At 38.2% G+C, this 24,032-nt stretch overlaps 1 protein-coding gene across 2 annotated transcripts in view; it reads left to right on the top strand.

Annotated features, from left to right (window-relative positions):
• Positions 1–24,032, top strand: part of SUPT3H (SPT3 homolog, SAGA and STAGA complex component) — a 254,945-nt gene that overhangs the window by 146,000 nt on the left and 84,913 nt on the right. The window lies entirely within an intron of this gene.

Consider the following 24,032-nt stretch of genomic DNA (forward strand, 5'->3'; position numbering starts at 1 on the left):
CTGCCTGTCCTGTTCTGTGATTCTGTGATTAAGCACTAGATCCCTCTATCAGCTTGGTTTACCTGGTCTCAGAATTTTGGAATGCACTAACAGGAGTGTAAGCAGATACTTTTAAAAAATACAGTTGTCAAAGTTGTGATCAGATAGTTATTGCATTTTGGGTTTGAAATTGTCTCACATTCCTGTCCTGTGAAGGCTTCAAAGGAAGGACTTTGGGGGTAGGTGAGGAAAAGCAATTTTCAGAGTGTTTGGAAGTGTATCAGTTCACCAAGTGTGTGTCTCTGCTGTGTTAATGATATTCCTCATCACATGCTGTACTGGGTGATTACTTCAGTCGGCGTTTTTATGGCCAAAACCAGCAGCCTGGGGTTTCTGTGTCTTTATCACCAACTGTACTCTATGAAGTACAAAGCTGCAAAGTTTACTTGACAGTTTGAAGCCAGAGTAATTTACTTGTCTGAGACCTTAATGCAGCTCCTTGCAGTCCATCATCGCCGCTTGAGCAGGAGGATGTGCTTTAAAGCGGGGATCGGAGCCGTTTGCCAGACGGGGCTCCAAACCAAATTCGAGATGAAGAATTGCTGTTGCTGGGTTTGCTTACTTTGAAATTGCAATGCACTGGGGATACTGGAGGAACTGTTTAAGAATGTTGGAACACCTGCATATGGCACAGCACCTTTATTTTAACAACTCTATAGGTGCTCATGCAGCAAATTATCACCCCAATGCATTCCCTTCATTTTGAGTTGAGTCTTTGCCAAAAAAAAGACTCAGCTGATAGAAAGCTGGCTGAGGCACAATTGATTTTGGATTAGAACCCTGAATTTAACAGCATGAGTCAATGGATGATTTTTTTTTTTCTTGAAAGATGCCATTTAACAGGTTACAAACCTGTTAAAACTGAATTAATTTAAGTTCAGATTTTGTTTATCAGATCTTTTGGAACTGGAATAGACTAATTCCACTCTTTTCATTGGAACTTCATTGTCAGGCTGAAAATAATATAAAAATATTAATGTATTTGTTTCTGTACATGACTTTCATATTATACTTTAGCTGTGGATGGGTTGCCTTATTTCTTCATTCACAGGGTATTTTTATTTCTTTTTTTGTGACCTTTATAGCAGCCAAATCACACATAAATCCAACTGGATAGTCTAGAGTCATTGCTCTATCTATTTTTCAAAGATAGCATCACTTACAAATCATGAGTGCTAATTAAAATGAATAATGCTTTTAATTAAAAATAAAATCTGTGCAGGCCCCAATAGAGGAAAGATATTACACATATGCCATGTTTCGTCCCCACTGTCAGTTTTTTTCCACTTTTTTTCCCTCTGTCATGAAACTTCCCATTATGTTCACCCTCCTTGCCATTGGCCATTGTCCCTCCTCATTATTTCTGGATTGACTGGCACTCTGATCTCTCAAGATGCTTGACTAAGTGTTGGCTGATGAAGAGACTTTCATTTTTTCTCAAAATCCTGCATGAAAATTCTCAATTTTAAATTCGTAAGGTAGGATTTTTTTGCTTTATTTTTCCTTCAAAAATCTATATCTTTGGAACAATTTAATTCTTATAAAAGAACCACCAGCAAAACTATTTGAGCTATAATGGAGGGTGGAGGCAAGTCGCCTGCCTATTGAAGTGCTTCTTTCATCATCAGAACAATAGCTGGTTCTTTTCCCTTGTCAACTGACCATCTTTTTCCTTCCATTAATTAGCTGAAGTCTTGAACAATTCATGTTTGGCCTTCCACTGCCTGTTCTGATAATCCCTCAGGATACTCAGGATAGGATGACAAATCACAAGAAAAGATGTTCTGATTTTTGTTGCTTTGCTGATGGGAAGGTGCTGTGTGCTCTATGTCTGGAGACAGAACCAATTTCCTGAGGTTTGCATTGGGTTTTGTGTTTTATTGATTGTGTGAGTCCATGAGGTACCCAGTGCCTCTGGGCTGCATTTCACTGTCTTTGGAGAGGAATATTTCTATGTCTTTAAAACCATAAATAAGATCTAGATAAGTGCTAATTGGAAAGCATCCGTGTAGGAGGAGACATCTAACAGGTTTCTCCCACCAGTCTTGTCACTCTCATGGCTGCTCAGGAGGCAGAAGAGGAGGCATTGACAACATAAGAAAAAAATCTCATTCCCTTTTCATTTCATATGGGCAGTGCTGCACAGAGCTGCCAGGGACAGCTTTTAGGGGAAGAAATTGTAGGGAAAATTCTGTTCAATTTCCGGCCCTCTGGCTGCTGCAGATGGAAACTTTGTAGATTTTGCTTCTGAATTCCAAACAATTATCCATTGGCATGTGCAAATACAATTTTTTTTTCATAAGTCCAATCAACCACATCTGGTGCCTGATTTTTCTCAGGTATTGCAAAACCCTTTTAATGAGTGCAACATTTTTTTCAGCAGAATAAAGATGCTTATAATTCTTCAAAAATGAATACAAAAGTTTTAAATATTTGCCAATTTTTTTTTCCAGTTAAACAATATTAGTAAAGTACTAAGCTATTTTTGCTGCACTTTATCTCAAGATTTTTTTAATGGAATCAAAATTACAGAAAGGAAATCAGACCTATGCTTAACTGCAGACATCCCTACCTCCACAGCCTGTAATTTTAACAGATGACAGATGATCCTTTTTGGGATGTCAGTTCAATGATTCATCATTCACATCTCTGCAACTGGAGGTGGTGAAGATCTTGAGAAAATGAAATTGAAGGTGGCAGTTATTTCTAAGAACCCAAAGAAGACTTTGAGAACTTTCCAACCCATGCTGGTAAATGGGGGGATTTGGGACATGTGCCTATGGGTGTCATTTATTTCTGAGTACCAGATTTGCTGAATGTGCATTTGATGACTCTTAGTGGGGAAAGATGATGCAGAAAAAACTTCAGATGTGACTGAATGTGGGTGCATTGCTTATGTATGGCATTGTCTTAGCACTGAAGACTTACAGCCTGATTTATGAATCTTATCAGGCAAAATACTGCATTGCCTGTGGTATCTGTGTTGTCTTGGACTATAGCAATGTTCATTTTTGACTAAACTGACTGTAGGAAAATTTTTTATTTTCTGTGAATAACCTAAGAGAAATTAATTAATCCACTGGCACTCAGTGACCATCAGGCCTGAAGTTTATATTACAAGGTTTCCAGAACAATAATTATTATAAAGCTTGAAAAGAGATCTGTCCTGTATTTGAATGACAGTAAAATATTTTGAAGATTTCTTTGAAATACAGTACAAAACCTCTTCTGCACCAGGGTTCAGTTCTCTGTGTAGCTCCTGGGACTACACAGGAGGTTGATACTTCAGTTCCTGCCCAGTTCAGGCAAGGGAATTTAACTCAAGCTTTCTCTCTTCTAGATGAGAGCCATAAAAGCCTCATTCTCCTTTGCTGTTTCTTTTTTGTTTTGTTTTGTTTTGGTTTTTTTTTTAACCTGTGTGCATAGTTTCACTTTTTTGTGAAGAATTAAATAAATGTCTATTGGCCAATCATGTATGATATGCTTTAAAAAATAAAAAAAAAATATTTATGAGAAAAAAAATTAAGAAGGGACTGATACAAACATGTGTCCTTCAAAGAAAGAGTGAGAAAGATTGCTGGTGCTCCATGGTCCGGTTTTGGCATTTGGCAGTGATGGCTGCTATCAATCTCTGATATGTATGTCCTCTAAAAGAGTTTGAGAGCATGAGTATTTTCAAAACAAAATGCATTTTGTCAGAAAATTGGTAGCAAATTCAACTTAATGTTACATGTGGCCTTTCTGCTTCTAAGTGGCACTTGTGCAAAGCTCTAGGTTGTTGCAATTTTCCAGGACATCATGAGCCCAGCTGGGAACAGGCACTGGTGTTAGACATGTGCTTCTCCATGATGCTCCCATTCTTTATAAATTCATCAAAGCCTTGCATTTGGTTTTACATTCCTTCTTACTGACATGCCCTGGAGAGAGATCTCTATTAGTAGACAATTTTGAATTGAAGGTCACAGAAGCAAAGAATATCCTGAGTTGGAAGGGACCCACAAGGATCAAGTCCAACTCCTGGCCTGGCACAGGACAACTGGAACAATCCCACCCTGTGCCTGAGAGCGATGTCCAAACACTTCTTGAGCTCTGCCAGGGTTGGTCCTGTGATCACTTCCCTGGGGGACCTGTTCCAGTGGGTGAAGAACCTTTTCCGTATAGCCAACCTAAACTTCCTCTGAGTCAGCTCCAGCTGTTTCCTCAAGTTCTGTCTCTGGTCCTGTCTCATCCTCTTCCCCTCATGAGGATGTTAAAGACTCCAGTGAGGTCTCCCCTCAGTCTCCTCTTTTCCAGACTGAATAAACCAAATCACCTCAGCTGCCCTTCATGAGGCTTCCCTTCCAGCCTCTTCACCATCTCCATGTCCCTCCTTCAGATGCTTTTTATTAGCTTTATATCCTTATATTGCGGCACCCAGAACTGCACACAGGACTTAAGGTAAGGCCACAAAGATGATTGAGAAGAGACTCGGTCATGCTGAAGCATTAGGAAAATGTCCACTCCTGAATGGATAGGAGTTGGAGGTGCTTGAACCCACTAGCTGTGTGATTAAAAGATTTAAGCATTATTTTACTAAAGAAGTACTGCTGTTTCTCTAAAACAAAAAAACCCCAACATTTTCATGTATGCATCTCTGTGATTTATGCATCTCTGTGCCTGGCTGTTTAACACTCAAAATCCTGTGAATGGCGTGAGAGCGTTTCCTATTTTCTTGCCTTATTCTTTCCAGTGGGCAAGGGTGGTAGATGTCATTTTTCCAGAGTGCCATATTTCACACTTCAGTTTAATTTGGCTGATAATGGTTTGTTAAACAAATATAAATATGTAGAGTACAGGCTGGGTCTCACACATAAAGTGTTCAACCACTTCAGCAGTTCCTTTAAAATCCCACTCCAGCCTTATAAAAGCTGCAGGTGCAAAACAGTTTGCCTCTGTACTACTTGAACAGAAGATAAAGGTAATGTGGAACTTTATATTCAGTACAACTCTTTGACAAGTGTAACATTGTAAGAAGGGGAGTGGGTTGGTGGTTTCCATCAGAAATACACATACTCACATGAATGGGCTTACTCTTATTCTTTTAGTGTTAAAGAAAAAGGACAACTGACCAGGGAGTGCCTTAAGTCTGGGACAAATACTGTGCATTAGAAATGGAAAACATGGCTCTTCTTGCATTTGGAGCAAAGAACTATTTTTGAGGCTCTTTTGATCTCCAGTCCTCTAACTATGAAGTGATTCTCCTCACAGTGGTTACATCATTTTTAAATCTTACTTTATAGTGAAGAGGTTTTTTCAGCCCAAAGAGAAACACCATATTCTTCTAATCTTCTTCCCCCTCCACTATGTAATTCAATGTATCTTTCAACAGAATTTTCTTACTTTCTTTGGGCATCCCACAAATTTCTGTTCTTACCGTTTCCTTTTCATCAGTGGGCTTTCAAGCCTCATCTGCTTTCAAGGATTCAATATCATCTTAGCACTGGTGTTTTGAATATTTCTCTCTCCACTCTCGACTTGTCTGTGTTTACTCAGGACTGCATTTTGGCATGTTTCCCTAGAAGTACTTTTTTATCCTCTGAAATTCAGGGAGGAACAAAACCAAGCTCCTTATCTTTCCTCCCTTAATCTGAGAGTTGCTTAAAGCCCTAATGTTCCCCAAGACCTTCTGCCCATTTTTTTCTCTGTATCTTCCTTTGTGCCATACCTAAACTCTGCTGATTTTTAGAGTCACAGAATCATTAAGGTTGGAAGAGCCCTCTAAGATCATCGAGTCCAGCTGTTAACCCAGCACTGCCAAGTCCATCCACCACTACACCATGACCCTCAGCACCACATCCACTTGTTTCTGGATACGTCAGGGAGACAATTCCACCACTTCTCTGGGCATGTTCCCCTTTTATATGTTTTGAGTAGGATTTGAACCTTTTGAAGTTCTGGGAAAATATTAGTGTTATGATCAAGATTGTACTTTCAGTTGAACAATATTTGACATTTATTCTGCAACTGTTTTCTAACCTCTTGACAAAACCAGGAAAACAGGAAAAAGTAAAATGGTAGAAAACCCCTTTTAAATTTGGATTAATCCTTGCTTATTTCTAACTTCATGGAACATTTATTAGATATTTGTGATGATTTTTCACTGAAGATTGACTTTTTTCAAAAGTCATTATTCGAGTACATAAATACTCCAGGCTTATGCCTTTTGAAGTAAGAAATTTATTTTTGTCTTGTCTAACTTGAAAATGACCAAGGATATTTTTCTCACATATTCAAATCAGAATGTTATTCTTAAGTGAAATGGGGCATAGAACATGGCAAAACCAAGGCTAATTACAGATAAACAATAGTAAGTGAGAAAGGAATTTATAGTAAAATTTGCTTTTAAAAATTTAGCAGTACATTTTGAAAAGTAAAGAGTTTTAGAATGCTGAAAAACCCAACTTGATGGGACATTCAAGTTCAGCTATCACAAACCCAGTCACACATAGCTGGGATTTTTTCTTTTAAAAGCAGGAGTATGAGATTATATTGATTAGAGATTGTGTTTTACTAGCCAGTATTGGTGTCACTGGAAGAGATGTATGGAGGAAATACTAAAAATATTGGAGAATATTGTAAAACACAGATAAACTTGAGAAAATAAGGATCTTTTCTTTGTGGAAAATTTTTTCTTTGTGGAAAATCTTTTCTTTGTGGAAGAGCAAGAGGTGTAATTTAGGTTTGGTAATTTGTGCTGGGCTTGTTTGCTCCTGAGCCCAGGCAGCCACTGATGTTCACGTGCAGCTGTGGACAGGGCATTTTGGGAGGTTGATGGCAGGTAAAGATCCAGAACTTTAGATCAGGTTTGAATTGTGGTCCCAGTGATGGAAGGAAAGTGTGCCACTCAGTGCTGCTGCTCAGTGCTGAAACAGCCACTGATGTGGGAGGTGGGAACAAGGGTAGGACAGAAAAGAAGATACATTAAAATATTTTGAAGGGGAAGTACTGTGATTCCCTATTCCCTCATAGAAGTGAACACTGTTTATACTATTTTCCATGACAGAGAGCTAAACTGTGACACATTTTTATTGGGGTTCAGATGGGTGGCAAGAATGGCACACTTGAAATTACAACATGTAATTGTAAAGTGGGTGTTCCAGCACACTGCTGGCTACACCATTATTACAAAAAGTGAACTTGCACTGAAGCATAAATTTTCAGAAATAAGACCTCTGTAAAATATTGAGGGAGAGAATAAATAGAGAATGGAGCACCAGGACAAGAAATCATTTCAGTTTTGAGCTTTGCTGGGACCAAGGATATTCAATTTGTACTCAGTAAGAGGGAGTTCCAATGTTTTGCTCTTGCTGGTTTGTAGAAAGCTCCTTCTGATCTAAATATAAAACCCAAAAATGGAAGTAGTATTTCTAGACTTACTTTAATACTTGGCATTCACAGACTGGAAGCAGGAGTACAGGGCAATTTTGAGAATGAACACATTTATTTTCTCGGACTCACATACACATCATTGTACTGCAGCCAGAAATTCCACTGTATGCACTCAATGAATAATTTGCTATTAGTAGAACCTACTTATTAATATTTAGATGTGGAATTTGTCACTGTCCATCTAAGATAATATTACTTATATGATCAGAGTCACTGCTTTACTCTGTAGATGATATAATACAACACTATTTCTACTTAATTAAAACCCCTTTCATTATAAGAGGCTATTAACAAAAGCCTGTCTATCTTTCAAGCATATAAATCCACTGATATTGAGCTAGATTTTCAAACTAGAGACTATTTCATCCCCCGTCAGGATACGATGTATTTCAAAAGAATTGCCCATTACTGCTGCAGCACTCAACTTTGTGTTTGGCCAAATCTGTCAAAAGATCCTTCAGCCTTGCTTTGACTTTGTTAAGTAAAGTCTTCTAGAGAATGAATGCAAATTCATCAGGCAATCTGATGTGCATCTCAGACCAGTATCATGATGGATGATACGTTTCCTGGAGCCACAGTAGGTGAATTCTCCTGGTGATTTTGTTTGCATTGACTGTGGAAACCTGAACTTCTACAACTGATTGAAGACTGAAGAAATGGGGAGCACCCAGATGCATTTTCTGTGCATTGTGAGATGGGATATCTGCTCAGCAAATTATCTTCTTACATCTAGTTTCTGACACTAAATGCCATTTAACAGAACATTAAGTGCTCATCAACTGACATTAGATATCACTGAACTTACCATAGGACAACCAAGCATGGACATCACAGATTGCCACTGTACTGATTAGATTGCAGATGATTGGAGGGACATATCAAAAATACAGTTTGTCCCTCACATGGACAAGTTGTGGATAAAAGTTATAATTTTCCCCACTGGGTCATGCTCAAGACAGGGTCAAATAGTGAAGTGATGACCTACAATCAGTAAAATGTAAAGTGACCATAAATAAATTTATTTTTGTTTCTGTGCATCAGGTATTAAATTAGAAAAATGTCCATAATGTTCCTTATAAAGTACTTCCAGACTATTAAAAAGGGCACTGCAATATGTACATTTTGGGGTGTTGTCTGTTTATTTACAACCTTAAATCTGTCCCTCTGGGGGGATCTCTGTGTCATTCCACTATCTCTGCCACCAGTTTCACTGCAAGCATCTCTAAAAAAGGAGAAACACTCTCTATGATGCTGCCATCTCATGAGACTCATCTCTTTCATTCATTAGCTGATGCATTACAGTTTATTACATCTGTAAGTTATAAAGGGAAATCTATCTAAAAAGAATGTAAAAACTCCAGCAGCCTTAAGTTTATTAACAATAGTAACTCAACCCTAAATCACTGTGTACATGAATCCATTAAAAAGGCCTTGTGCATTAGATCTTTAGGCTTTAGCTTACAGGGTATTAAGAAGGAAAATCTTAACTAGATGAAATTTTGAAGTTTACTGTGAGGCACAAGCTCAACCACTCTGCATTTTATTGTTGGTTGCGGCATGTGGTGAGTACCCAGCACAGAAATACTCACATCTGTAACAAATAACCATTTTTTTCTCCTAAGTGAAGCTCAAACACATATTAGCACAGTCTGTTTATCTGAATGAACCAAGGCTGTAAATAATTAAGGAGTCTACTCTGGGAATACTTACACCATCATGGAAGCTGATTTTCATTCAAGTTGTATCAAAAGAAACCCCAATAACTTTGCTCAACTCATTTTACACACAACTGCCATTCTCAGCCTCAATGACTTGCTGTGACTGAGTCTGTTATTTTTATGCATTTATTTGTTCTTACTGAAGGAAGCACCAAATTTCATCCTGTCCTGCCTCTTGTCCAGTGCATGGTGGGATGCCTGGGGTGAAGGAGCAGACATTTCTTTGGCTCCTTATTAACAGTGCCATTGCAGGCTTTTCCTCCTGGTAGATACTGGGGATATTGACAATTGTAGCAGCAATTCAAAAATGTTGTGAGGTTGCTCTCACCTCCATCTGTGTTGTCTCTTGCAGAGCCCTCAAGCTCTCTCCGCATTTTGACTTTGTTGATGAACGACTTTTGATCAGAATTTTAATTCTGGTGTAGCAGTAGATAGGGAACTCTAACTCAGGAGAGAGTGGTTGTTGTGCTGGAACCTGTAGGAACAGAAGTAATTTTCTCTACTCAAAAACTCTACAAGAATATACAAAATGCAGTGAGGCCCCTGGAGATACGTGATCCAACCCACTCGAATGAGGACCGTCACCAGTACCAGATCTGCTCAGCCATGGCCTTGTCCAGCTCATGATTTGGCAACTCCACCAAGGAATTTTTTCAGAGCTTCTCCTGTTTAACTGTTGCAGAGCTGCTCTGTCCTTCCATGAGAGAGGCTTTCCCAACGTCCTCCTCGATCTTTCCAAATTGCAATTTGCGGCTGTCATCCCTCATTAAATCATCTGACATTTGAATCTGTCATCTTTTTAATTGCTTTTCAATTATTCATAGGCAGCAGCCTATAATTATTTGATCCCTTCAGCTTCCCCAAACAAAGCTGATTTATTTGAATATTAATGCCAGCAGACATTGTTATGTTTACAGTTCATTCACATCAGAGATATCCGGTGCTGATGACTGGAGTGAATTAAAATCTTTGAGTTTTAATTCCATTCAGTATGTTAGAAATCATTTTATCCAATACATCTCTTCCATGAGTTGTGCAGCCTTTCTCCCATGCTCAAAACCTCAGTTCTTCTCAATGCTCAGTGAAAATGATTCTCCTGTTTTGGAACAATGTTTAGATTTTCCATCTCTATTTCATTCAGCACAAATTATCTTTTTTTATACTGGTTTATGTCTGAAGCCTCCTTTGCTTTGCTTCTTAATTTGACTTGCAAACCTAATTAAGCTTTACTTTTGACAGTCCTTCATTCCTATTCTTCTTGACTTATAATAGTGTGGCTTTCTTGTATGCTACAGATCCTATTCCTTCTCAAAAAGCCACTGATTGAAAAGTGACTTGTTATGAATATGAATTTACTTTTCTAGTATTCCAGGTACAAGTTTTGAACTGCAAAGTAGTTACTGTGTTGACATTGTTTATGCTACTGTCTCGTAGCTTTATATTAAAATGACTGATACTGTTTGTAAAGCTTTATGGAGGTTTGCAGGTTTTTAGTTTAAATGTTTAGTTAGTTTTTGGTTTAAATGTCACTGAGAATTATGATTCTATATGATATAAGACTGGCCCACTTACTCTAAATTAGAAGAGAAATGTATCAGGCACAGTTTTTATGGTTTCCATGTCTGCTAAATCACCTCTGCATTTCACAGCTTTAGCTTCTGGGAAATATTTATAGATTTTGCTTAGGAGTGCGTACAAGTTTAGATACAACAAACTCTAAATTTAAGCTCAGAAGAAGTTTGTTTGGTTTGGGGGTTTTTAATGTATATTTCTGCAATATTTTGCAGCTGTTTCCTATTGCATGAGAGGTGAATCGTTAGCAGTGAAGGAGTGCTGCTAATTGGATGGGGAGGAAGGCAAATACCTGCCCATGTGTGGAGTGTGGTTCTCTGACTCCCTTGGTCTATTTGTAAAGTGGATGTAGAGCAGATATCACTGGCATGTAATATTCACATAGGTAACCTACCTTTTTCACAGTGCAGGTGCCAGCCTTGACAGCAACCCAAAAGGGGAGTGAACTGTATTAATGGACAATTTTGTCTTGATTGTTAAAAATCTTACCCCTACTTTCTTGACCTGTTAAATCCCCTCAATAATAAATATTCCTTCTAAAATTTTACCTAGGCTTCATCTTTTCTATGCTACCTCTTGATCAACACTCTACATTTCCCTTTGGATCACTCCTTCCTCATGTCCTTCACAGGAACATCATTCACTCTGTCATTGTGAGAATAGAGACTTCTTTCTATCTTTGTGACACCTGTACTGGTTTCAGTCACTCTTCTTTTCACTCTTTTCAGTAAACATAGTTAACAATTTGTGACTAATATTTGAGTTCACCTTATAAATGCATGAGGGAAATGGAGAGAATTGTCCTATTGTTTTTCAGGAATGAAGGTGCTTTTCCATTTATTTGTCATGTGGTTTTGTATTTTTTTGTTTTGTGGAGGTTTTTTTTGTTGCACTTTACCATCTATAGTCCTCCCTCTGTTTCCATAAACACTGCAGAGAATACCTCTAATAATTAGAGAGGAATGTCCTTTTTTAACCCCCTTTAAACTGTGCACTTATGCAGAAACATAAAGATCTCTTCTTGTAGAAACCTGTGCTACAATTTTTCTAGGAGCTAAACTTCAGAATCCTGGTGGTTGTGCTCAGGCTCAACCCTTACCATGGACAGAACCACAGAATCTAGATGTTACTTTACATCCTTGCTTTTTTGCCCTGAGACCCTCATCTTTTCTTGAAGATTTCAGTGATGTTTCTCTGGAACTTAGACCTGCTAGCACTTTCCTTTGTGCTTCCCAAGGGGTCAAGATAAAGGCTGGAAGCACTAATTTTCCTCCTCCCCACTGGCATCACTGGCATTATCTTCTGACTCCTCTGGCACCAGTAATGTATATCCTGGCTTTGGGCTCAGACTTCGTAACTTAACACGTGAGCAGTTTCAGTGGAGCTGCACTTAATTACAAGGCTGCAAAGTTGGATTCCCAAAGCAGAGTTCTCCTCAGGGTAGGGGAAATTATTTGTCTTCTCTGCTTGGACCTGTTGCCAGTTTCCAGAGGTTTTTGAAAAATACTGAGTACTTTTGTCCCTTGACACGAATCTCTGGTCCCTTTGTTCTATCAGACTCCTGGCTCAGTCAGCTGGCAGTGCTTTGGATTCACTGGGCTGACTGTGTGCCAGAGCCTTCCCAGTTCATACCCAGCTGGAGAATGTGCAAATTATGAAGCATTGGTAGGTAAAATATTCAAAAATTCATTAAATGTGACCAAATTTCTCCATAGTCAGTTCAAGTCTGACTGGCCAATAACCTGAATTTCAAGAGAAGAATAAGAAATACACACAGTGTTCAAGGAGGTTCATGGCCCATTTTCTGTTTTCCTGCATTCAACAGGTAAAGTCCAAGTTCTACCCACTAAGAGCAAGTAACCTCCTAAATTTTCCATTGAAGATTAAATTTCTTTAAATGATACAAGAGTCATGAGGTTCTGTAGTACTCTGTGTGACTAAAAGGTCTTTTTTCATGACCATTTTGATAGACTGTTAGAAATTTGGAAGTAGACCATGGACCAAATACTAGGAGGACTCCATGGAAGTCTTTGATCTAGAAAATTTTTGCAAAGAGATTTTTCTATCATCTTGTTTCCTTTATCTGTCTCAAAACCTCTCTGCATCTTTCCTTAAAAACTGTCTTGTTTTACAATCATCCCTTTCATGTCATCCATCCTGCACTCCTGAGAAGTCAATCCAGTCTCTGAACCAGGAAATCAATCTCTGCTGCCTCCAGGATAACTTTTTCAAAGAAATATCTGTCTCCCATACCACCCCTTGGGTTTAGGAGGAACTTTTCTGAACAACTTCAAAGATACTTTCCATTGTTATTCAAATTATTTGTGAAATGCCCTCATATTTTAGTGTATTCTAACACTGAAAAAAGAGTGTATCCAGGAAAGGTAATTTCAGAGCATCTCCACCCAAGTCAAAGTGAATTTAAATTGTATTGAAGATCACAGTATTTGCACATTCATATCCCAGCTGTGGGCTCTTCATCAGTTGCCAGGTGAACTATTCCAAGATTTTAGAATTCAGTCTATCTGTTCATTAGCCTTTAAAGCCCTCACAAATTTTTATGTCAAGAACCTACTTAAGAAATAAAATGCTTTAACTATTCCAACAGTTGCATTCAATTTGAAGGATCTAGTAAACATTACGAAGCAGAGCTAAGGGAAATCCCACATGGCTAATAAAGTTTTGTAGTAGTAGGAGATAAAGTTTAAAGTTTTCATAATAGATTATCTAAATATCTCCAATACAAAGCATTAAACAAAGCAGGCCCAGAAGCTGTTGTATAGTTTTTAAACTGTCTTCAGAACCTGAATAAATGTAATAATTTTCAAACTATTGTTGTTCTGGCAGAAATGTTACTACTCTTCCCCTGTGTTGTTACCACTATTTCTGTTCAGATTTTCAGAGTGCATTTTATGTGTTTTTTATGTTAGCAAGGTCCTTCTACCTCCCAGTAGTTTGATTTTAACCATTTTCACATTTTCATTAAAACTGTCTTTTAGTAAGAGGAAGTGTAGTAATTTATCCTTACAGGGATGTTGTGACTCAAACACTCCCTTCCCTTCCTGTTGCTTGATCCAATGTAATTAAATAATAGATTTCATTTCATAACTTTGCAGTAGCAATAAAGAGGAAATTATGTTCTGAAGGCATGTTTATTTTTTTTCCTCAGCCTTTTCATGGCTTAAAAGTGATTCTTTCTCTTCGTGCTAAAGTAATGTGAAACAGCCTTTTCAAACTTATGTCCTTGGGAAATGAATGTTAATTAAAGAATGAACATTAAATAGGAGTTAGGAAATCAGGGCCTTTTTCAGACACAAATATCTGTTGTTCAGATTTTACATTTATGCTCCTTCACGGTGCTTTCTTTTCTCTCTCTGAGCAAAGCTCCCTCCTTTTTGTTTTCTTTGATTTTCCCAAGACAAAATCTGTCACTTTCATGCTATTGATGCCTAGACAAGCTACCTGGAACAGAGGCAAGACAAAGTTAAAGAATAAAATAGGTATTTATTGAACACCTTGAGCAGTACAAGAGCCTCACCATGTCTCCATCCAAGATATACCCAAAGTGGACCCAAAATGGATGACTGGTCGCGAGTTTTCCCACTTTTTTCAGTTTTGGTCCATTTACATATTGGAATTAATTGTCCAATTACAGCTCCAGGTTATGAAGTCCCTTCCTCCCAGATTGCTCTCCTCAGTTCACTGTTGTTTTACATTTTGGGCCCGAAGTTGCAACCGTGTCCTTGGTTCTGAGGCTGGAAAAGGTTGTTTTTGTCTGAGTGAACTTTGAAGAGAACTTGCTAACACTTTATATGAAGTTCAGAGTCACACACCAATACGGTACAGAATCTGAAAAATATAAAAGCTAAAACTTAAGGCATCACTCTTACCTGCACAATTTACTTTGTTTGGTTTTTTGTAAGCTCTGATAATTATAATTCATACCAATGAATAAGAAAATACAGTGAAGCAACACATACTTAGAAAAATTTCTACTTCCTTTCCTCATTTTTACATGAAAATGATTATGCTTTGGACTGGGACTATTGTTTTCCCTCTATTTTTTTGTTTCCGTTGGATTAGAAGATTCTTGGAAGAAAGTGGTTACAGATTTAGAATATTGGAACAATTTTGAAATGTCCTGGAAAGACATTTCTTGATATATGACAAAAAAGTTCACAGAACTGCCTATATTGAGGTGCATTCTGATTATACCTTGTCCTCATCAACATTAAAGATTACAGGATAGGATGAGCCTTTCTCCAGTGTCATAATGTACGCTGCATATCTTGTATTAAAAAAGTATTAAAAGTAATACTTTTTTGTTTAATTTATTAAAACTAAATGGTTTTGATTTTTTTTTCTACTAATAATTTGGTTGCATTTTTTGGATAGAATTTTTTTACAATAATTTGGATACATCTTGCAAGGTGACACCTGAGTGTCAAAATTCTGCAGGCAATATAATGTACCTGGAGCCAAGACACCTGTGTGGTCTCTCTGGCATCCAAAACCATTTAAACCCATAGTCCTCTACATCTCTTACATGTCTCACTGTTTAATCAGAGAGATCCTGCAGCATTTACTTGAAGTCCCCATCCAGACTGAGAAGCTCTCACGAGGTTGACATGTGCACTTGAGTAGATGACAATTAAAAAGTAAGAAGAAAGTCCAGTGTGAATCATTTCAGGTAAAATCTTTTAACATTCAAAGTCTTCCATCATTACCATGGTATTTCCTAGCATGGACATGATTGCATCTCTCTCCAGGGCTGTGAAAACTTCTAGAGCTAGGAGAAGATGTTGGTATTTTTGTATTTTGTATTTTTGATGTTTGTATTTTTGTTTGAACATGAATCCTTTTTTCTCCTTTTGTGTCCAACTCTAAATCTTCAGATCATTGTCTTGTATATGTTCTGAGATTTGAATTTTTAAAGTATGATTTTATCCTTCATTGCACCCCGGAGCAGAGCCTGGGCCCTGCTCTGAGCCTCCCTGCACACAGGGACACCCAGGGCTGAGGGCCCCTCTCAGCTGTGCCTCCTCTCCAGGCTGAACAGCCCCAGCTCCCTCAGCCTTTCCTCATCAGGGAGATGCTCCAGTCCCTCCATCATCTTTGCCACCCAGCACTGGAGCCACTCCAGGAGCTCCATGTCTCTCTTGTCCTGAGGAGCCCAGAACTGGACACAGCACCCCAGATGTGCCTCAGCAGGGCTGAGCCGAGGGGCAGGATCCCCTCCCTGATCTCCTGGGAATGCTCTTCCAGATGCTCCCAGGACACCATTGGCCTTGGCCTCAGGCACACCATGGCTCATGGACAGTTTGTTGTCCCCCAGGTCCTTCTGTGCAGAGCTGCTTTCCAGCAGGTCAGTCCCAGCCTGCACCAGTGCCAGGGGTTTTTCCTCCTGCCCACATTTGCCTTTGTTGAATTTCAGACAGTTCTTCTCTGCCCATCTCTCCCACCTGTCAAGGTCCCCCCACATTCAGAGCACTAATGGTTGCCAGCTCTTCATAGCAATACTTCATTACCCTGAGGCTTCCTCTAAAAGCCCTTTATCTCTGGGCTTGGGGTGGGTAAATACATGTCTTATTTTCCCTGTGTCAGACAGTGACGCCTGATTCTAATTTGCTGTCATATGGAAAGGAAGAGTATTTATTTAGTGTTCTGGTGAAACTAATACAGGGCAATGATTATTTTCCTGTGTGAGCAATGTAAGGATACATGATTTAAACAAATGGTGCTCTCAACAGCAATGGGAGAAAGGAACCTGTTTATATTAGATGGTCTCTCAATCAACAGAGAACAGGGGGTTTTCTACTTGCAGTCTTGGAAGCTGTGTAAGAATAATCCTGAGTGGTGGTTTCTTCTGGGATTTGAAACCAAAGGACAGGAAGCTGAGGGATAATATAAACCTCTGCTGGTTTGCATGCCACAGTAATATTAGAGAAAGAAAAGAAATAGAAACAATTGATGGATAGGAAATGAATCTGAGTTAATAAACTAAATATTCAGAAATAATGTTATCTTCAGTTCTTAAGAATAGTAAATTCTAATAGATTTTTTTTTACTAAAGGAAATGTGAATGCATTTATTGATAAACAGTTTGCATGTTCTTATTTTTTAAAAGTACCATTTAGCAGCCTAAAGGCATTCAAAGATGTAACTTAGATGGAAATAGCAGTTATTGTTGAGATTCTCCACTTGGAATACCTATAGTGATACTTCTGTGAAAAAGAAGCAGCCCCTTGGGAAAATTTCAGACCAAATCATGTTAGTTTTATATTAATTTGGACTAGATCACCTTTAAAGGTCCCTTCCAGCTGCAACTATTCAATGATTCTACAATAATTTCCTCCAAAACTTCATAGTTTATATAGTTTAGATACAGGAAAAATTAATGCCAGTGATTTTCAATGGAATGGAACCACTTATCTCAGAATTTAGAATATCCTGACAATCCTAGAACAGGGACAATCAATAAAGGGGACATCTACACTCATCTTCAGAAATGGGGAAATCTGTTTGTAGAGGTTGGAGGCCTTTTGGCTGTGAGAATTTTTCAGTTTCAGGTTGGCTAATGAATCTTTCATATCTATAAAGTTCACACTTCACAAAGCTTTTTTCACAGTCTCTTGCTCATTCTAAAGAACACTACTCCATCATTTCCACTTGAATGATATTTTTCAAGCTTTTTTTTTCCCTCTCTTGTAATAATAATAGTTGCAGTAGAAGTTTCCAAGTTTGTTTTCTTGCCTGCTGTTACCACCAGCAGCCGGAGAGAACATCAGCTGTGGCCACCCCCAGTGACACACCAAATCTTGAATTAACACCTATGTAGCCAGTGAATAATTTGACCACATTAAAACTGAGTTCAGTGAGTCTGAATACTTTTCTGTACCTAGAGACTTCATGGTTTTAACATTGTTGGTATAAATTCACTTAGTTTGGTCAGTGTTACCTGCTATAAATGTCAGGTGTGCAATAGGGTTTCTTTTGTTTCCTGGAGAGTAGAAGAATTACAGCTATAAAATGTTGGTCCAAAATGTTGATTTTGGAATTTGAATTGAAAGAAGGAAAAAGAGAAAAAAAGTCATGCCTGAAGCTAAAGTTGAAATGTGGTGATTGTTCATAAATTCATTAAATTCTTTTCCCTGTGTGTCAGAAAATGGGGGGAAAAAGCTCTAATTTAAGAAGTTAGGCTTAAATTATTTATAAATAAGAGATTTTTTAAAAAGTACTTCGATTCAAGCTTATCTTTTGCAAAATAGAGATATTAATTTCACTATTTACTTGATATTTTTTTCCCTCAGTAATCTAATACCATTTTAAAGGAATCATTCTGTCTCCAATAGATAACAGAGCCCAGGAACATGGTGCATTTTCCAGTTGGCCCACTCCATTACACAGGCTGGCTCCATGTAGTTTTCTAAAGACTCTTACATATCTCTAATTTTTTTTCTTCTTTGGTATTTTTAGAAAGATCTTGTTTGTAACTTGAAGAACATAAACTCAAACAAGCTGTCCGTGATCTTCCTTTGCTGTTTTTGCTCCCTCTGAGCATGTAGCTTATTTTTTTGTATTTTTTCTACTCTGATTGAATTGAATATGTTGCTAAAAACCATGAAGAACAAACCAAGAAAAACCCTCTGACCTTTTCTATGATCAGAAGTATGTGAGGTGTGAGTCAAATGAAAAGAGATGCTGATGTCTAAATTCATATTAAATGTTCAATCTAACAAATGGGAATATTCAGAAAATATATTCATCATAGTGATCTGTGGGGCTCTTGGATAGCAGTAGTGTGGTAAAAACCGTGTAGGATGAGGTGTGGGGCTTTTATTTGGAGCTCCTGGGACTGACTTTCACCCAATTTCAGTCTGAAGGCAGCTGAAGGAAGGGCTGTTCTCTCCTGTAGCTGGAAAAACCTGTGTTCTTAATTTTATATCAGCTGCTTGTCACCCCTGACATTGAAACCATTGAGTATTGAACCTGTAGATGTGTTCTTTATGCTTTTTAACCTGCTTATTGCCAAAGATGCTTTTGAGGTAATTCTTCTCCAGATATGAGGAAGTCTCTGCAGACTTCATATCAGTATCCAGATCCAGCTCTCTGGGCCACCTGAACTGGAAGTCAAGAGAAGGTGAGGTGAAGCAGTCAATCTTGCTTCAGGGACTAGAGAGTACAGTTTTCATAAAGGGACAAATATAGTAAATTTTTACATTGAAACCAAGATCTCAGTAGAAGGCAGGGGCTGGGGGGTATGAATTCGTGTTATCTTATTTTCATGATCTGTATGGACTGAGATCATTGTACGTTCAACATAAAATAAGGCTCTTATCAGTCTCTACAGCTCCCTGAAAGGAGGCTGAAGCCAGGTGGGAATTGGTTTCTTCTCCCAGGTAACAAGTGGTAGGACAAGACCAAATGGCCTCAAATTGTGCTAAAGTAGGTTTGGATTGGATATTAGGAAAATTTTCTGCAGTGAAAGGGTGGTCAAACATTGGAACACAGTGTACAGGGAAGTGGTGAAGTCACCATCCCTGGAGGGATTTAGCAGATGTGGCACCTGGGGACATGGCTTAGTGGTGGCATTGCAGTGATGGGAGAAGGGTTGGACTCAGTGATCCTAAAAGTATTTTCCAAGCTAAACAATTCTATGTTTTCTAAAGCCTCAAAATGTGATACAGAGCTTCATCTTCTAGAGGCCATATATAATCAACTGGTGTTATATTAAATAGTCTTCAGTAAAAAAAATACATTTGACACAAAGTACCTATTAAAAAGAAAATTTATTGTCTTTTAATCTGCAGATGGACGTTTTTTGTTTTAGACAGCTTGTGATGATTCAGTCATGCTGGTGAACCCTTGTGCAGTGATCCTGAATCATTACCTGTGAGGGTGCTCTAATGGGCTCCATAATGTAATTATCTCCCCTGGATGTGTGAAGTGAATAAAGCACATCCCTTTGCTGAGTTTTGGAAACCAATTCAGTGTTTTCCCTCTCTGTGTGTTAGAATAAGAAGCTCAGATGTCACCATTAGTATCACGTGAAATATTACATGGAAAGATTGACGTGAAAACCTGTATTTACCTTTTCTATTTAGTTGCCTTCATAAAAGTATCAGGATGCTCTGGAATGTATTTACAGGACTCTATCTTAATTCAGAATATTAATTGGTAATTTTATAGGAGTGTGCTTTTTACCTAGAAAAGGTGAGAAAATAGGACATTTTAATGCATATTTAATAACACAACAACCTTCCTGCCTCTGAAAAAAAATTCACCCAGGTGAATTTTCTTGTATAATGAAAACAAAATCGTAGCTCCTGCAGCATTATTCTTGGCTCCCAGCAGTTCCAAGGCATGCAAACATCACCATTCCAGCTCTGTCCTGCAGTTTAACTGGAAGGATTATGTCACAACATGGTATGTTTGTTTTCCAGCTTTTTGTCTGTTTGTCCATCAAGACGGTTTTGTAGAAGAAGTATCGGTGATTGTTGACTTTGGAGGTAGTGGAAGAAAAAATAATTCTGGAAGAAAGAAAAAAAGCAGACAGTCCCATTGAAGTAACTGTGCTTCTGTCACAGGAGAATGAATACTCCTTTCAACAAATCTATAATTTGCAGAAGTTGCAAAAAGAAAATAGCCGTAAGGTGACTGTTAACATACTTCAGTTCATCCTGCCAAGAAAGTTAACTTCATAAAGTCATTAAACCCATGACTACATTTTAAAATATTATTCCCCAGCCATTTCTTCTTAGGCTTTAAAATATCGTTACTGTATATACTACGTTCTTTGTAATGGGAAAAATTGTAAAATACACTTATTTTACATAAACTCCTAATTATTAACAGAGCTATTTGCGCTCCTATAGTTAAAATCATTTCAACACTTCCGTTATTTAAATTTCACTTTTAGGGGTTCATAATTCTGCTGTAATAAAAATATATATTCAGACTCTGAGGTCTCAGACATTGTTTGCAGGTATTAGGGAATTTAGTCTGTTTTTCTTAAAATAGCTGAGTAATTTATATTGTTTGCTGTTCTTCAATATCATCCCAAACAAAATATTTTGTAATGTGGACCTAATTTCAAAACTAAAAAAATTAAGAGGAGTGTGTTGGAACTGCTGCAGCCCCAAATTCTGTGACTGGCACCGAGGCTTGGAGAAGGGAGATGGTGGGAAATTCTTGGCATAACTGCTCCATTGCCATGTGGTAACCTCCTGTATGAGCAGTTCCTGCAGGATTTTCTATCCCACCCCTCATCTGGTGTCATGGGCAGTGCTGCTCCCTGAATGAAACCCTCCGTGCTCCCACTGCAGCCAGGGTGAGGCACCTCCTGATTTCAGAGAGCTGAGAAGGCTTTTCTGGAATGACAAATGCTCGGGTGCTCCGAGATGGATGGGTTCTTTGGCACGGCTTCCTGAAATCCCCCTTCATCACATAATGACTCAACAGGGCCTTCAGCTCCAGAAATTCAGGAATCGGGCTTATTGCATATTAATGGCAACTCTGGGACAGTCAAATAAGACAGTTTGTTATAATACTAATTATAGCAAAGCACTCACGTTGTGGTTTGAATGAGTCAATTATGTGTGTGTTAAACTATAAATACATCTTCCCCCAGCCTCAGCTGTGTGGGACGTAATTTTTATTTAATTGCTTGGATACATATTTACCTGAGCATACCCTGGTTTCCCAGGTAAATACATGTACCAATGCATAACTCATTATGGTCTGTTTGAATAAATAATCCATATTTTATAACGGTACAGGAAGTAATTATTTTCTTACTTTGCTTTCTTAAAGCCAAAGAAATTAAATGCTGTGTGTCCATTCCTTAAAATAAAATAGATGCAGAAGTCGAGGCAATACAAGAATAAAGTTTTCATTGTTTTGGTAGAAACTGAGAATATTATTCCAGATTTTGATCTTGTGTTTAGCCCAGAATAACTCCATTAAAGTAAACAGTGTTATTCAGGATTTACTTAGATGCAAACGGGACATGAATTTGGCCTTTGCTCCTTACTCTCCCTTCCTTCATCACAAGACTCCTGCAAGCAGCTCACACACAAGCATTGCTATAAATGTCATTGTCACATGTTTATAATTTGGAAAAATAAGGTATTTCAGCTACACATGGAAATTAACATACCTGAACTTTTTGTCTTAGAGAGTCATGGAATGGTTTGGATTGGAAGGGGCCAAGAGATCATCCTTGTGCATGTTTGGGAACTAGGGCATGCTTTCCCTTTGGATATTTCTGCCATTGTTTTACATGATATTTGGGAAAGCTGTGTTGTGTTATCACCATGCTAAGGTCAGGTTTTCTAACACTTTTAAGCTCAGTGGGGCCAAAGTCAGCCTTGGCATAAATCCATTAGCTGCAATAGATTTACACCAGAGAGGAATATTGGCTTGTTCTTGGTAATTTTTTTTTTTATCCAACTCTTTATATTTTATGTTAGAAACATAAGTAGCTTGCGTGCCCTCAGACTAATCAGAATAAGAAACTGTTTTGCTTATGCCAAAAACTAGAGCTATCGTTTTTCACATTCTTACATTTTTCAAGTGAGATTATGTTACTGTGACTTCTGAATTCCTGAAATCTCTCTGGTCTCGGTGACTGCAAGAGCCAAGAGAGGGTTGCAAGGGGAAAATCTGAACCTCTTCACGCAGTATTTTTTGTGTTGTGCGTACCAGATACAGTTAATGTTTTGTGTTCATGTGATTAGTGTGGAAAAAAATTAATGCAGTCCAGTATTATGATTTATGGACTGAATCTTTCGCCCACTGAACACTTGCCAAAATGAAAGCTCCCCTCCCCCCCTCCCCTTCCTCTTCTTTGGATATTAGAAACAGCTACTGTTTTTGTTGATCTTTTTAACTTCTGAATAGGCCTATTTCAAGTCATAGCAGCATGGGAGCTCAGATTAATAATATACTTATTCAGCCAGTGATACTGAGTGAAACCATTGCTAGTGTGAGTATGAAGGATAGGATTTCTTTAAATTATTTTCAGGTGCATTCATGCATTTCTAAAGAAGAATACAGAGCTATTTGAACATAAATTAAATTGCTGTGTATTGATCATGTTACAGGTGTGTATGAATTTTAATATCAAGAATTTTGAAGGTGTCTCTTCTTTTGATGACTTTTGTGCTGTGCTCACTATCAGTTTTCCATCAGAGAGTTAACAAGGCTAAGGGCAAAAAAGCTTATCCTTTTAATCTCAGTCAATACAGCATTATGTTTTATGCTGAAATTGCTTGTCCACAGAGGTGGTGGATTCCCCATCCCTGAAAAAATTCAAGGTCAGACTGGATGGGGCTCTGAGCAGCCTGGTCTAGTTGAAGGTCCCTGCTTGTTACTGGGGGTTGGACTAGATGACCTTTAAAGATTCCTTCCAGCCCATTCTGTGATTCCATGATGATGATGGGATTTGCTCCTTTCACCTCTCAAGTCAGAACCAAAGGCTCGTGAGGTGAAAGGAGCAAATCCCACTGCCTCTTTTTGCATTTGGGTTGAACCTCCTTAGCACAGTACTTTGATAAGCATCAGCTGTGCAGATAACCCAGGTTACCAGGTTTCTAACCCTGTTCTGCTTTTGTGTAAAAACCCCAATTTCCTGCACCTACGGAAAGCTTATGTACTTAGTCCTTTACAAAGGAGTTTTTTGCTCTTTACAGCACAATTTGAGGTGTTCAGGGCCTTTGTAGGCTCTGTCACAGTGGATGTGAGGGCAGTCCATTGCTTCACACTCCTTTGGCCCCCTTTTATCAGTTTTTGTGTCATTCCTTGCTCAGTCCCATCTTTATTACTTTCACAGCTGAATGGCCTGTTCTGTTCAATAAGGTTTTTCAATTCCTTCATTAATAGAGTCGATGTTGCCTATCAATTCATTTTCTTTCTCCCAGATGAAATAAGAACATTCCTAAAAAAGTTCTTCATGTGAGTCTGGTTTGTACTAATGCTAAGTCAAGTAGGGGTAGAGTTTCTTTCAAAAAATACTTAGGTAAGCTGTTTAAAATTAATATTTGTTATTCTAAAAAATTGGGAGAGCGATCAGCTGCCTTTCCACAGTTGCAGATAAAGTGCTATGGCAAGAATTTGGCATTTTTACATTGCCTGAGAGAATTATATGTTCATTTTCTGTGCTAAGAGAAGAAAAAAAAATGGCAGCAGGACTTTTTAAAAGCAATCATTTTAAATATAAACAAAAAAGCTTTTTCTTGAGTTTTGTCAGAGGTCTTCCAGGCTTTTCATAAAATT

This window comes from Agelaius tricolor, unplaced genomic scaffold, assembly GCF_023055355.1.
Source record: "Agelaius tricolor isolate 1412-34295 unplaced genomic scaffold, bAgeTri1.0.p SCAF_1, whole genome shotgun sequence".
NCBI lineage: Eukaryota > Metazoa > Chordata > Aves > Passeriformes > Icteridae > Agelaius > Agelaius tricolor.